At 35.5% G+C, this 13405-nt stretch overlaps 1 long non-coding RNA gene across 1 annotated transcript; it reads left to right on the top strand.

Moving 5' to 3' along the window:
• The first annotated feature begins 2286 nt into the window (after positions 1-2286).
• LOC125676294 (uncharacterized) lies at positions 2287-12468 on the top strand. The gene is made up of 4 exons (XR_008801134.1): positions 2287-2736; positions 10908-11098; positions 11316-11449; positions 12055-12468. It is a non-coding gene; the product is annotated as an uncharacterized LOC125676294 (long non-coding RNA).
• The last annotated feature ends 937 nt before the right edge of the window (positions 12469-13405 follow it).

Below are 13405 nucleotides of genomic sequence, written 5' to 3'. Positions count from 1 at the left end.
ATTTAAACAAACAGTGATCCAGTCAATGAATATAAATATAAGAATTGAACAGCACTTTTGAGCTGTTCTCTGAGAATCGATAGCACGATTCATGGAATTTGCCTCAAATGCAAATCCGTTCATATTGACCATGAACAGCTCAGTGTTGTTCATTTCTTAAAGACCGAGAAAATAAGCACCGCCTTCAAATTTACCTGGCTTGTGAACCCTTGTCAATCAGGAGAAATTGAGCTTCACATTGGATGCAAGAAATTGATGGACATTTAGTTACTAGTCTTTGTGTATACCTTATCTATTTTATCAGGCGATCGAGGCGCCCGTGCAATCTTTTGATGCTTACCGCGTAATCCAACTGGAGAGGGAATTTTCATGTAGAGATAGTCATACAATAATAGTAGTAAATTTTGCATACAATTACATCAATTATAATAGAATATATTAGGGTATGCTAAGGAATGGGTACGATTGATAATAATTATTGTGTATTGTTAGAATATAATTTACACGGACATCGATTTTATGCTAAACAGATTAGTAAATGCATTGTACGTTAAAATTTTGTTTACACTCATTTAAAAATTTATAAGCGTAATTTCCCCTCGAAACATGGCAACAAACGTGTATGTAACTGCAATTTTATTAAAATTAGACGTTAAATCCTCCCGTATATTCGCATACACATGTATGCGAATACGCGAGCGGATCTAACATCTTATTTTAAATAGATTGATATAATTGTCAACTTATCGGAAGAGAAGTTAGCCGCTATAAGGGCTCTTTTTTGTATACAATGGTTGGAATTAGGAACCAGAGTAAGAACAAATTCTTCGTCTGGACCAGTTATCGAAGGAACTGTCGGAAAATCCGAATGTCCTGACTGTTTTTGTAGGCCATGCGTTATGACTACTATGAATTTTTCAATCTTACGAAAACGTACAGGTAATGTAGGTAACACTGATAACACCCCGTGTATTTGGGACGGTATATACTAGCAAGGGTTTCCTCGGGCTTGGGGCTTCACACCTGCCTTAAATTAGCTCCGCCCCTTACTTAACTTACCTGAGGAAAACCGACCGGTTGAAAACCTCGGTCTTTAAGTATCAACGTTTTATCTATCAACAATAATCGTTTTCATTCATGTGTCTATTCGATATATCCCTGTGAACTCGACAAAAAGACACAACAAAGTCCTCCACATCTGCTTCATACTTAAATATTTTACTGAAAATAGATATAAACGACAAACTCACAACTCAACTTTATGAAATACGGGATGACTTCAGATTCTCCACCGTCAACTTCGTGTACTTATGTGGCTATATTCTATTATACTTTCATGTAAAATACTCGAATCTTAATTGGTCGATAAGCATAAGAAAAAAACCCCATACATTGTTAGCCTCTGCGAATTGGATCGTGTGCTTCAAATTGCAGAGGGCAACAATATGTTTTATAGAAACCTGCTAGGGGGTGCTCTGTTTGACACCATACACGGTCTTGAGAAAGAGCAACATAACACATAGAAGGACTATAAATGGTCAATTATTCAGTAAAATAAACGACAGAAAAATTATGCAATATTACGTAATCAAACAACAATGCTTTAAGAACATTTTCACACATAAAACGTTGCATTTCACAATAAAAATTGGTTACATCATAATACCAAGTTTAAAGTTAAGTTAATCGGCGTCATCGGCCATCGATTAAAACCCCTGAAATAAAAGGAGGGGATTTGACCCCCCCTCCCCGTTTTTCATATACTGTTACCAATATCTAGCAACGGGTAACAGTACTTGACAACGGGTGATGTTATAAAAATTATCACATGCGTCAAATTAATGTGCTTAACATTAGACGACGTCATTTGAGTGTTTGTAATAAGCATGAAATACCTGCAGTGATATACAAAACATGGCATGACAGTGATTGATAAAATGCCAACCGACATCTTTCTGCTTTGTTGTTTATATAGCATTCCGTGTAATGCAAAAATTGCAAGTAGTTGAAGGTAAAATTGACAATTTTCGCCCTGATGAAACCATACACCTCGGTTGACAATAGTTTTAAAGGGATGAAAATTTTCAATATTAGCCTCACCTACTTGTATATCATCTCCTGCATTTTAGGTTTATGTTTCTCAACTGATTTGATACGCAAGGCCTTGCTTTGCGTATGATCATGTAGTTTTTATATCGAAATAGGCTACTGACAAACGAGTTGATATTACAGGGGTTTCAACAGTCTCGTTGAAAGTCAGCATTTCGCAAATTACTGTAAATCCTAAATATACGCTAGAAATTTATTATCGCTTAATTTCGCGAGAAGCATCACTCGCGAAATAAAATTATTCGCTTTTATTTTTATATTGTTAAAACACATGTGAAGACTCTTGATCAACAGAGCACTCGCGAATTGATGTTATCCCGATTTGACATATAGGAGTCATTTCGCGATATTAAGTACTCGCTAAAATAAGGAATCAGTATATAGTCGTTATAACTATCTAGTTCGTCAATACAACCAGCGATTGGGTCAAGTTCTGTCTGACGTGTTTCTTATCAATTGCTAGGTTGTTCTTGGCACACTGATTCTAACTACCACCTACTCCGAACAAGATATATGCCTTTTGAGGTTTGGGGCGGATGTGATCGGTCTGCAGGGGATGATTACTTTTCGTAGGCACCTGATTCCACCTCTGGTGACTCCAGAGGTCCGTGTTTGCCCACCTCTTTGGTTTGTATTCCTTATACTATATGAATTATGATATTAATCACTGTTTACTTGGTCAAATGACATTTTTTTGGTTCACATTCGATGACCTAATATGGTACATCTTACTACAAGTCCAGAACAAATAAAATAAACAAAAGACAATATAACTCTGTGAATCAGATTAAATCAATACACATCGATTTGATATATCCCTGTGAGCTCTTAATAAAGGACATCACAGAGTCATCCACTTCTGCTTCGTACTTAGATATTTTATTGAAAGTAGACATTAACGGCAAACTGACAACTCAACTGTATGAGAAACAGGATGATTTCAGCTTGTCCATCGTCAACTTCCCATATTTATGTAGCAATATTCCATTATCACTTGCAAATGGTGTTTATATATCTCAACTGATTCGATATGCAAGACCTTGTTCTGCGTATAGTCAGTTTTTAAATCGAGGTAAGCTACTGACAAACAAGTTGATGGTACAGGGATTTCATCAGTCTCGATTGAAGTCAGTATTTCGCAAATTCTATGGTCGTTATAACGATCTAGTTCGTCAATGCAACCTCGCATTGTGTCAAATGCTGTCTGACGTGTTTCATACCGATTATTAAGCCGTTCTTGGCACACTGATTTTGACTGCGGATAACTCCGTTTACCTGATCAGGATATAGGACTCACAGCGGGTGTGACCGGTCAACAGGGGATGCTTACTCCTCCTAGGCACCTGATCCCACCTCTGGTGTATCCAGGGGTCCGTGTTTGCCCAACTACTTATTTTGTATTGCTTGTGGGAGTTATGAGATTGATCACTGTTCGTTATCTTCACCTTACAGACAATCAAGGGTAGCAGTGATATTGTGGTTTAAAGTTTTCCTTGCAGTGTAATGTGACCAGGATTCGAGCCCGAGTTTCGCCACTATGATTTGAGAGATTGGTCAACTCCTTTTTGACTGAAATAACCTTAAAACGACGTAAAATCCCCATTAACCAAGCAGCCAATCAGAAAAATTCCACATGTTTCGCTGTCGTGTATCCGCGCCGGTTGTACGTGTTTGAATGATGTGAAAATGGCGAAATTCTTTTAAAGTAGGGATGTTTACACTGAATACTTGAATGAAAGGTGAAGATAACGAAGAGTAATCAATTTCTTAACTCCTATAAGGAATACAAAATAGATAGTTAGGCAAACACGGACCCCATGACATATCAGAGGTGAGATCAGGTGCCTAGGAGGAGTTAGCATCCCCTGTTGAAACACAAAATGTTTTGTTGGTTTCTGCATTTGTTAACGAAACGCAGTAAATAAAGGACCAATAATGAGACAGAGGAACGTATTTTTGAAGATTAAGATGGAAGGTGTGTTTTTGTAAATATATGTAACGTTCTTCTTTTCATCGAACGACAGAGATTAGAGAAACGAAATCTTCAGTTCAGCGATGATTTAAGTGAAAGAATGACCATACAATATGCCAGTTTGCAACTAAAGGGAAGTTTTTATCTTTAATTAATTACTAACTTTGTAGCCCCGACAATAATCCGCAAAATTAGTGTAAAATAATGTTTCAATTGGTGACACGCTTAACAAACGGAACATGTTTCGATGACAATGTTTACCCGATTAGACACTGTTTGGATTATTCTCTGATACGGTTGGGATGAGAATGCTTTTCACAAATTAAATGAATTTTGCATTAAAAAGAATTAAATTGTTGTATAGATCCATCCCATGATGTAGATAATATCAATTCATAAGAAGGTTGAATGTTTTTTTTCGTTGAAAAGTCAGAGGCGGATCCACGAATATTTTACAGGAGGGGGGAGGTTCTAGCCTTAAATTTTGTTTTCAAAGGGGGGAGATTCCACACTAAAAATGCGCTACTTAACACAGGTATCATACCAGTAAACAAGCTCACCTTTTAAGAAAAATTAGAGTACTAACGTCATATTAGCTATCTACTATGCAAGTAGAGGTCGTAAAGGATATTAAATTAATTATAAAATTTAGATCACAGTAATTTGAATTACTGAGAATTTATAGATTTTTAAAGACCTTTATTTTGTGCACGTAATGTTTGGAAATTCAAAGTTTCGGTTGATTTACATTGTAGTTTCTATCACAGAAAGATAAAATATTCCATAAATACGTAATAGTTTAAGAAGTCGGGATAGTGTAAATAATTAGCCTACATTGTAATGCATGTACAAGGGATATAATTCATGGCATTTGATTAACCCTAAAAGATGCATTCATCGAAAAGGAAGATCATCCAGGGAAACTGCATTATCTACAACCAGGTCTTGAGTATGACCAGCAGAGCCAAGTAGCTGATCTGAGTAATGCGATCGTTGCGAGTGAATATTACCGAGCGAAGCTCGGATTCGCTGAATACAGGCCCGTCCGCAAAGCAAGGCTCTAAAGGTCACACATATATAACAGAAAAATGAGAAAATCAGCAAATGAATAGATAATCTCTACATACGTTCATTGAAAAATTTGTGATCCATAGGGGCGCCGCCATCTTGTTATGTTCATTTGTTGATTCTACAGTTATCGTGTTTTAATTTTGAATGCCAAAAATACACGAGTGACGTTCATTTTGTAATTCAAACAATCAGTTTGTTAAAAATGAATGGCAAAATTATTATTGTTAGAGTTTTTAGCCAATCACCATTTAGAACAACAGTAATACGAGTAATACGACTAAACAGATGAACGAGTTCATTAGTTTCTTCAAATAAAAATATACGATATATATTACGATTACCATTTTACCACTTTGAATTTGTTGGTTAATTTTTTAATTTCAAATTTAGAGTACTTTTCCATGGAATTAGAGTGGTGTTTAGAAAATATTTGGTTTTGGATGGCTGATCACTAAATATGTGTATTTACGTTTTCCATTTTTGTTGAAGAAGCAACTGTCTATGATGTCAAAAAGTCTTGATTTATCGCGACGAATGGTCGTGTAAAATGTTGAATAGTCATACGTTTTGGTGTAATTGATTTGAGAAAAGTTTTGCGATTTCAAGTTTACTAAAAGTTCTTTAGAATTATTTAGTATCCACATTTGATTTACACCACCTCTGGCATATGTAGTAGCATAGTACCTTTGAAGTTTCTCCTTCACAGCTCTTAATATTTTTGTGATGAGCACAAATAGAGGCTTAGTAAAATACTTACTGTATCTAGCAATGTATCTTTGTAAGGGTTTTAATGAAGTTTAGGAATCCAGCGTAAGTACGGTAACTTATATTTATACGACCCATTGACTGGGATATCAAATGTGTCTAACACTGAAGCATGGTTTTGAAGAATTTCATCCTTGGAAAGACAGTTCGAATATAAGTACGATGATCAAAAGTGGAATTAATGCCAAGTTCGTTTGAAATACAGTTGTAATAATGAACCTGACAAACAATGACAATGTTGTTACAAGCTTTTTCAGCTGGAAGCAAAACATATTCCTAATGTAACCTATCTAAATCTTTTATCACTTCTGGTTTACTAAACACAGAAAGATAGGTGATACGTACTTTCATTTTGATGTGTCTAATCCGGTATTTCAACATTCCTCTTTCACTTTTAATCCATTCTGACAATATATCAAGTTCCTATTATTTCTATTTAGCTCATCATCTGACATAATCTTCGACAGAATTTTTAATAGAGATGAAGTTCTGTCGCCAATTGAAAGACTGGGGTTTTCTTTATTTAGGACCTTTTACAACAAGTGATTTAAGGTCTTCTTTTTCAAGTATACAAACACCACGAGTAATGAAATGTTCAGTTGGACCATATTTGCAAGAAGACGAAGAACAAGAACTCGTAGGTGGAATAAGTATAAGATGGTCTATATCTATGTGCTGCAGAGTTTGTTTATAATTTAAAAAATATGGATGCAATAATAGAAGTGTATTTGTAGGATATACTGGGTGGAAACTTGAACTTGAAATGAGTTGGAATACTTGACTGAACTTTTTTATGACGAAGAATGTTGCTTCTGTTGACGGTATCTATTCCTTTGTTTATAAATTTGAGCTTAAGGAACTGGCGGCATGATTTGGAAGGAATATCATCATTGACCCGTGGTGGCTTAAAGAGCCTATGATTGGGAACATCCGTAATCATAGAGTGCAATCTACATTCAGGTGTTGAAAAACCCAAGTATAGACTAGCTGTGGCTTCTTGGAATAACGTATGCAAAACTCTCAATGGAACAGAATAAAGTTTTGTACGAATATGATGTGGAATTAATGGCCTACATTTTTGCAGTTACTCTCCTTACACCGGAAGTTGGGGGCGTGCTTACGATTGCGGTTCTAAGCTTCACAAAAATAGTATTAACAAATAGTGTATAGTAAAGCTTACGTTACCAAATTCTATATAGTATACCAAGTTTTAACAGGTTGTATTATATCTATGTCAAAAACAAGGTTTAATTTCTTCGATTTTATGGAGAAAACGTTTTTGAAGTATGCACTTCGTCAAATTGTGGAGTTGGGGAAGGGAGAGGGTGTGTTATAGATGTATTTGACGTTTATTTCTGTTCAAATTATGCAATTAATACAGAGGATTTCAATATTAATCTGTTTTAAAAACAACAGACATCTAGAATTAAAAGCACAATGAAAGCATGTGATGCAATCAGGCACGTGGCATCGTTTATAGGGGGGGGGGGGGAGGGTTGACTTCATCAATAATGCCTAAAACGTCTTGACAAGTAAATTTAAAAAAGAAAAAAAGAAAAAAAAAAAGATAATGATAATGATAATCTAAAGCTCAAGAAGGTAGGCAGCATGGGTTGATCTTTCATTTCCATTCATTGGTTAAATTTTACATTTTCACTACCATTCACAACAATGCTGTTTTTTAAAGAAGGGGGGGGGGGGGCATTCTACTATAGATCTATATCTGCAAGTAAAAATAATGTAATAATAAGAGGAGGCAGTCCTATTGTTGCTACAAACCTGATGATTGTTTTTGTGCTCATTTGAGTAATTGAAGTGGAAGAAGAGGTGGAAATTGATGATTGAAACACACGCGAAAACAAAATATTTTGACTAAAATATTACACTAGAGATACCAATTCACGATTATTAACATGCGTTATTTATTGGCACCTAGTGTACATTTAGCAACAAGTAGTTTTGTTCAGTGTGAAACGATAAATTTATAATGTACATGTATGCGCTGGTTTTTCACGTGTTTTAGGCATATCGTATTGCATGAGTTTTTTTGGGGGGGGGTGGGGTGGTGGTGAGTGTGTGTATTGGTTGTCGAAAATATCGATAAAAATTAATGAAGAATTGCTGATATACTAAGGACATCATGATTCTGATCTAAAGAAATCGAGGACTAGGTAATATTTACATACTTTATTACATCATGACCATACATTTCTTGCTAGAAAACCTCACAAGTGACACATATAAATGTAATTAGTAAAATAATTGGTTCAATTTAACCATTTTTAAGTCATTGCACTTAATTCGAAAAAAGTCCTTAAGTGGCAATTGACTGCAATCAAAAATTGTAAATCTTCTCTAAAACTTCATTGTTACTTCGGATTTCAAACATTTCGGTTGAGCATCACTGAAGAGACATAATTTGTCGAAATGCGCATCTGGTGCATCAAAATTGGTACCGTATAAGTTTTGTATTATGACCCCTGGGTCGAGGCCTCTGCTGGTGGAATGTTAGGCCCCGAGGGTCTCTACAGCCCAGTAGCTAAGTACTTCGTTACTAGCTTGAAAATACCGATGTATATTTAATTGCTGTTATAAAATTTAGAAATTCATTTCAAAATTAAGGCTTATCTCCCTCACGCATAGCTCTTATCCTTATACGAATTTGACTTCACTTTTTTGGCACATTGTTTTCCCCTATAATAGCTGTAAAACTTCATTGTTATTTTGGATTTCAAACATTTCGGCTTGAGCATCACTGAGGAGACATTATTTGTCGAAATGCGCATCTGGTGCATCAAAATAGGTACCGTATAAGTTTTACATTATGACCCCTGGGTCGAGGCCTCTGCTGGTGGACTGTTAGGCCCCGAGGGTCTCTACAGCCCAGTAGCTAAGTACTTTGTTACTAGCTTGAAAATACCGATGTATATTTAATTGCTGTTATAAAATTTAGAAATTCATTTCAAAATTAAGGGTTATCTCCCTCACGCATAGCTCTTATCCTTAAAGAATTTGACTCCACTTTTGGGCACACTGTTTTTGCCTATAATAGCTCTAAAATGAAATACGCATCTGGTGCATCAAAATTGGTACCGTATAAGTTTTACATCATATACATTATCATTGCATCCATATGGACTTGGTCAATTGATACTCTCGTTGTATTCGAAAAGGAGCACTTAATGTCTGTTTGTTTGTTTTTTTGTATGGTGGTAATTTTTTTCTAAGTTCCTGACCTTCATGGACAAGATGGAGTGGTCTGGTGAATTGAAATGCTTGTTATTTAAAATCTGTAGTAAATCCATCTTAAACCACAGACCTTGGGGCATATCGTATGCAACATCTTATTCTATTTTGATATGGGATCGATAGATGCAAGGTGAAGATAACGAACAGTGATGAATCTCATTACTCCTACAAGTAATACAAAATAGATAGTTGGGCAAACACGGACCCCTGGACACACCAGAGGTGGGATCAGGTGCCTAGGAGGAGTAAGCATCCCTGTTGACCGGTCACAACCGCCGTGAGCCCCATATCCTTATCAGGTAAACGGAGTTATCCGCAGTCGAATCAGTGTGCCAAGAACGGCTTAACAATCGGTATGAAACACGTCAGACAGCATTTTACCCAATGCGAGGTTGTATTGACGAACTAGATCGTTATAACGACCATAGAATTTGCGAAATGCTGACTTCAATCGAGACTGTTGTAATCCCTGTACCATCAACTTGTTTGTCAGTAGCTTACCTCGATTTAAAAACTGACTATACCCAGAACAAGCTCTTGCATATCGAATCAGTTGAGATATATAATCACCATATGCAGGTGATAATTTCTTTATAATTACGTTTTGTAAATAAACATTAAAGATATTTTCCTCTCTGTGAAGTATTTTTGGGGTATTGATAAAAATATCGTTATCAGTTATTGCATTTCTTTAAAAATCCCAGAAAACTTAGAAATATCTTAATACTGACAGATACGAAAATATTTAGAATTCATAAGTTTAAAAAACTGTAAATCCTACATCAGAGAAAAATAAGGGAGGAGGAAGTGTTGCATGATGCATTTTGCTAACATTTTCTCCAGTGTGAGATCGACTGTGCCCATGTGAGACAGCCTTGTGAGATTTTTTTCTGTCTCACACTGATGTGACGTCATTTGATTGTGACGTCATATATTTTCTATGATTTACGTTACACAGTGAAGGTATTTTGCATTGCTTTCTTTAAATTTCAAAACGGCATGCAGAAAACTTGGAAGCATTGTGTCTCACCAATGTGGAGACCATACCAAGTGAGTTCCAAGGTTTTGTGGATACAAGAGAAGATCATCTGAGACATACTTGCATCGAAATTTACCATACAAGATATCATTGAGTACCCAAGTTTTCAAACAAAAAACTTGATAAATCTTTGAACCTGTGATTTCCAAAGTTACCGTGTATAGTTATTTAGGGTCCAGCCAAGCTTGCGAACATGTTAATCGAGTAGTCAGTTTACGAGCACTAAAACACTTGCATTATGGGGAAAGTCAATGCTTTGACTTCCGTGTAAAAGATACTGCAGCACGTATCAATGAAGGTCGTAAATACTTACCAGAGGTAGACAACTTTGATGTTCTCTTGAGGTGTTTGTTGAGTTTTGTTCAATTTCCTGTTGTCAGTTTTGACCATTCCTTGCAGCTTATTTTTGGAAATTATTATATTTCTATAACAAAAACTCTTCGACGAAAGTGTATATTTCCAAAGAAAACATTATTTACATTTACATGAACTTAATGCTAATGTTTATTTTTATAAATGAAAGGTGAAGATAACGAACAGTGATGAATCTCATAATTCATAATTTTTTGAATTACTCGAAAAGAATGAATTCTTTCTTGCTCATTCTTATTCAGTGTATATACTATTACAATCAGGTATCTTAAAAATAGTAATTCTTTCTTGCTCATTATTCTTATTAAATATATTTACTATTACTTCCAGATATTCAAAGAACACGGATTATCCCCTGGTCATCACACTTTGAAATATTCCGAGATGGACATAGAAAGATAGAAGTGACAGGAAAGATCAAAGTTGCCTGACAAGAAGCGTCGTCGATTAGAATTGAAGCAGGACAGAATTACCCAAAAGAGAAGACAATGAAGCAGCTGAAGGAGATACATATCAATCAGGTAAACAATAAGTTACAAAGTGTTAGTTTATGAAGAAATTCTCAAATTGATTGTTTGTATATAAGAGATACATGTAAAGCTTATGCAGTACCAATTTTGATGCACCAGATGTGCATTTCGACAAAAAATGCCTCTTCAGTAATGCTCAGGCCGAAATTTTGAAAATTCGAAATGACAAAAATCTTGTAAGAGTACATGTATATTCATATTTCATCAGAATTGGACTTTCTGACCAAGTTGACATCCAGACTATTCCTGATGCAGTTCCCAAACCAGGATTCGCCAAAGTCGACCACCTGAACGAAGTTCAAGAGAATAGGGTCATTGTCGACCTAGAAACTACAGGATTTAGTAAGAAATATAATTGACTTCCGCATTTTAGCACACCTGAGCTGAAAGCTCAAGTGATTTTTTCTGATCGCTTGTTGTCCGTCGTCTGTCAGTCCGACTGTAAACTTTTAACATTTTCGACTTCTTCTCCAGAACCACTTGGCCAATATCAACCAAACTTGGCAAAAAGCATTCTTGAGTGAAAGGCTTTTAATATTTTTTCGAATGAAGGATCATGTCACCCTCAAAGGGGAGATAATCACAAAAAATGCAAGAAAAGGGTGGGGTCGTTTAAAAAAAATCTTCTCAAGAACCACTGGGCCTGAAAAGCTGAATTTTACATGAAAGCTTCCTGCAGATTTAAGTTTGTTAAAATCATGGCCCACGTGGGTAGAATGGGCCACAATAGGTGATAAAAGTTTTATGTGCGAATATAATTTATAAGGAAAATCTATAAATATGAGCCAGGGTGACTCAGGTGAGCGATGTGGTCCGTGGGCTCCTTGTTGGAGTTTTGAATACCATTACCAATTCTGTATTTACAGTAAACTACATGTATTTAGATTTAGTTTATATAAATATATGTTTTTACAAGTTTTCAATTCAATTTTATGCATCTATTTCAGTTCAGCGTGGACTAATGCCTATATCACACAGATTGCTGCACCAGTAATGAATTCTGATGCCGAGTGTTCATGTTATGTTTTACCTAAAGTACTCATCAATGAAAAAGCTGATCAGATAACTGGTATATCCTGGAATGGTGAACACACGACTGTGCAGGTGGTAACTGTATCGATAACAGAAGCCCTTTCAAAATCTTTATTTTTTAAAAAGAACATTAGCAGTGTTGTTTTGCTTTCACACAATGGAAGAGAGTTTACTTCTGTGTTCTATCCTATGCTATATGTAGAGTGGGGATGTTGAATGAATTTTCAAATCATGTTTTAACATTTGTGGATTCTTTGTTACCATTGCGTTGAAAAGTTTCAAAACTCGGTTCTTATAAGCAAGAACTTCGCTGTTCTTTTAGATTTGACTCTAACCAAAGAAAATAGTACAGATCCCGATCAAAAAATTTATAGAAATTTCTAAAATAATTATATTGTTGCTAACATTATACACTTTTCATCAAGAAATTAGTTTCCTTTGTATAATCATTCAATTTTTAAACCATTTTACATCACAGGAATGCAGTTTTCTGATTACAACGTTCTTTATGTCAATTTTTTGTTATAATTCCGACCGTGCTTAGTTCAAATTTGAAATATTTCTGCAGTTTGGCCATATTATTTCAACTGGTTATTTATCCCGTGGGAACCCGGCAAAGAACAGGTCCTCAGTATCACCTGTCGTAAGAGTTAACTAAATGGGGGCTGTCCGTCGTATGAGATGGTAAAAACTGAGGTCACATGTCACAGCAGGTGTGGCACGTTAAAGTTCCATCCCTGCTCAAAGAACATAAGAGTAAAAGATTCTCGAAAGAGACGTTAAACAATTCACGACCAATCAATCAACTGGTTATCTGGCCTAGGAAATCTGAAATCTGTTAGAAAGAATTCAATTTACACAATTGATATTAACAGATTAGCATTAGAATAGCTATGATTATGATTTCTGTAATTTAGACACGTTGTTTCAAAGGATATCATAAAATAAAAACTCATCTTGCTGCGATTCGGCTCAACTGAATATTTGGATGACGCCTTCACCGAATCTCGGATCAGTCCTTCATAAATCATGTCTAAAGCCAAAAATTATGAAAAATGGCCCTGACTCCAAATTTTATAATTTTGTGAGGGTAAAAAGGCTATGACATCTGCTTCCTAAAACAATTTACTTTTTGTCATTTCGTCCACACACTTTCTTTTTACGGACTTCAAAGTGCAGCAATGAATTAAAGGCATTGACGTTTTAACGTCATTTTTACGTCGTTGTATTGCTAAGATAGTTAACTGTTAAAATTCACAAAAACGG

The sequence above is a fragment of the Ostrea edulis genome, chromosome 3, assembly GCF_947568905.1.
Source record: "Ostrea edulis chromosome 3, xbOstEdul1.1, whole genome shotgun sequence".
In the NCBI taxonomy this organism is placed as follows: Eukaryota; Metazoa; Mollusca; class Bivalvia; order Ostreida; family Ostreidae; genus Ostrea; species Ostrea edulis.
Note: the sequence above shows the minus strand (reverse complement) of the source record. Positions and strands in the feature narration are given on the sequence as shown.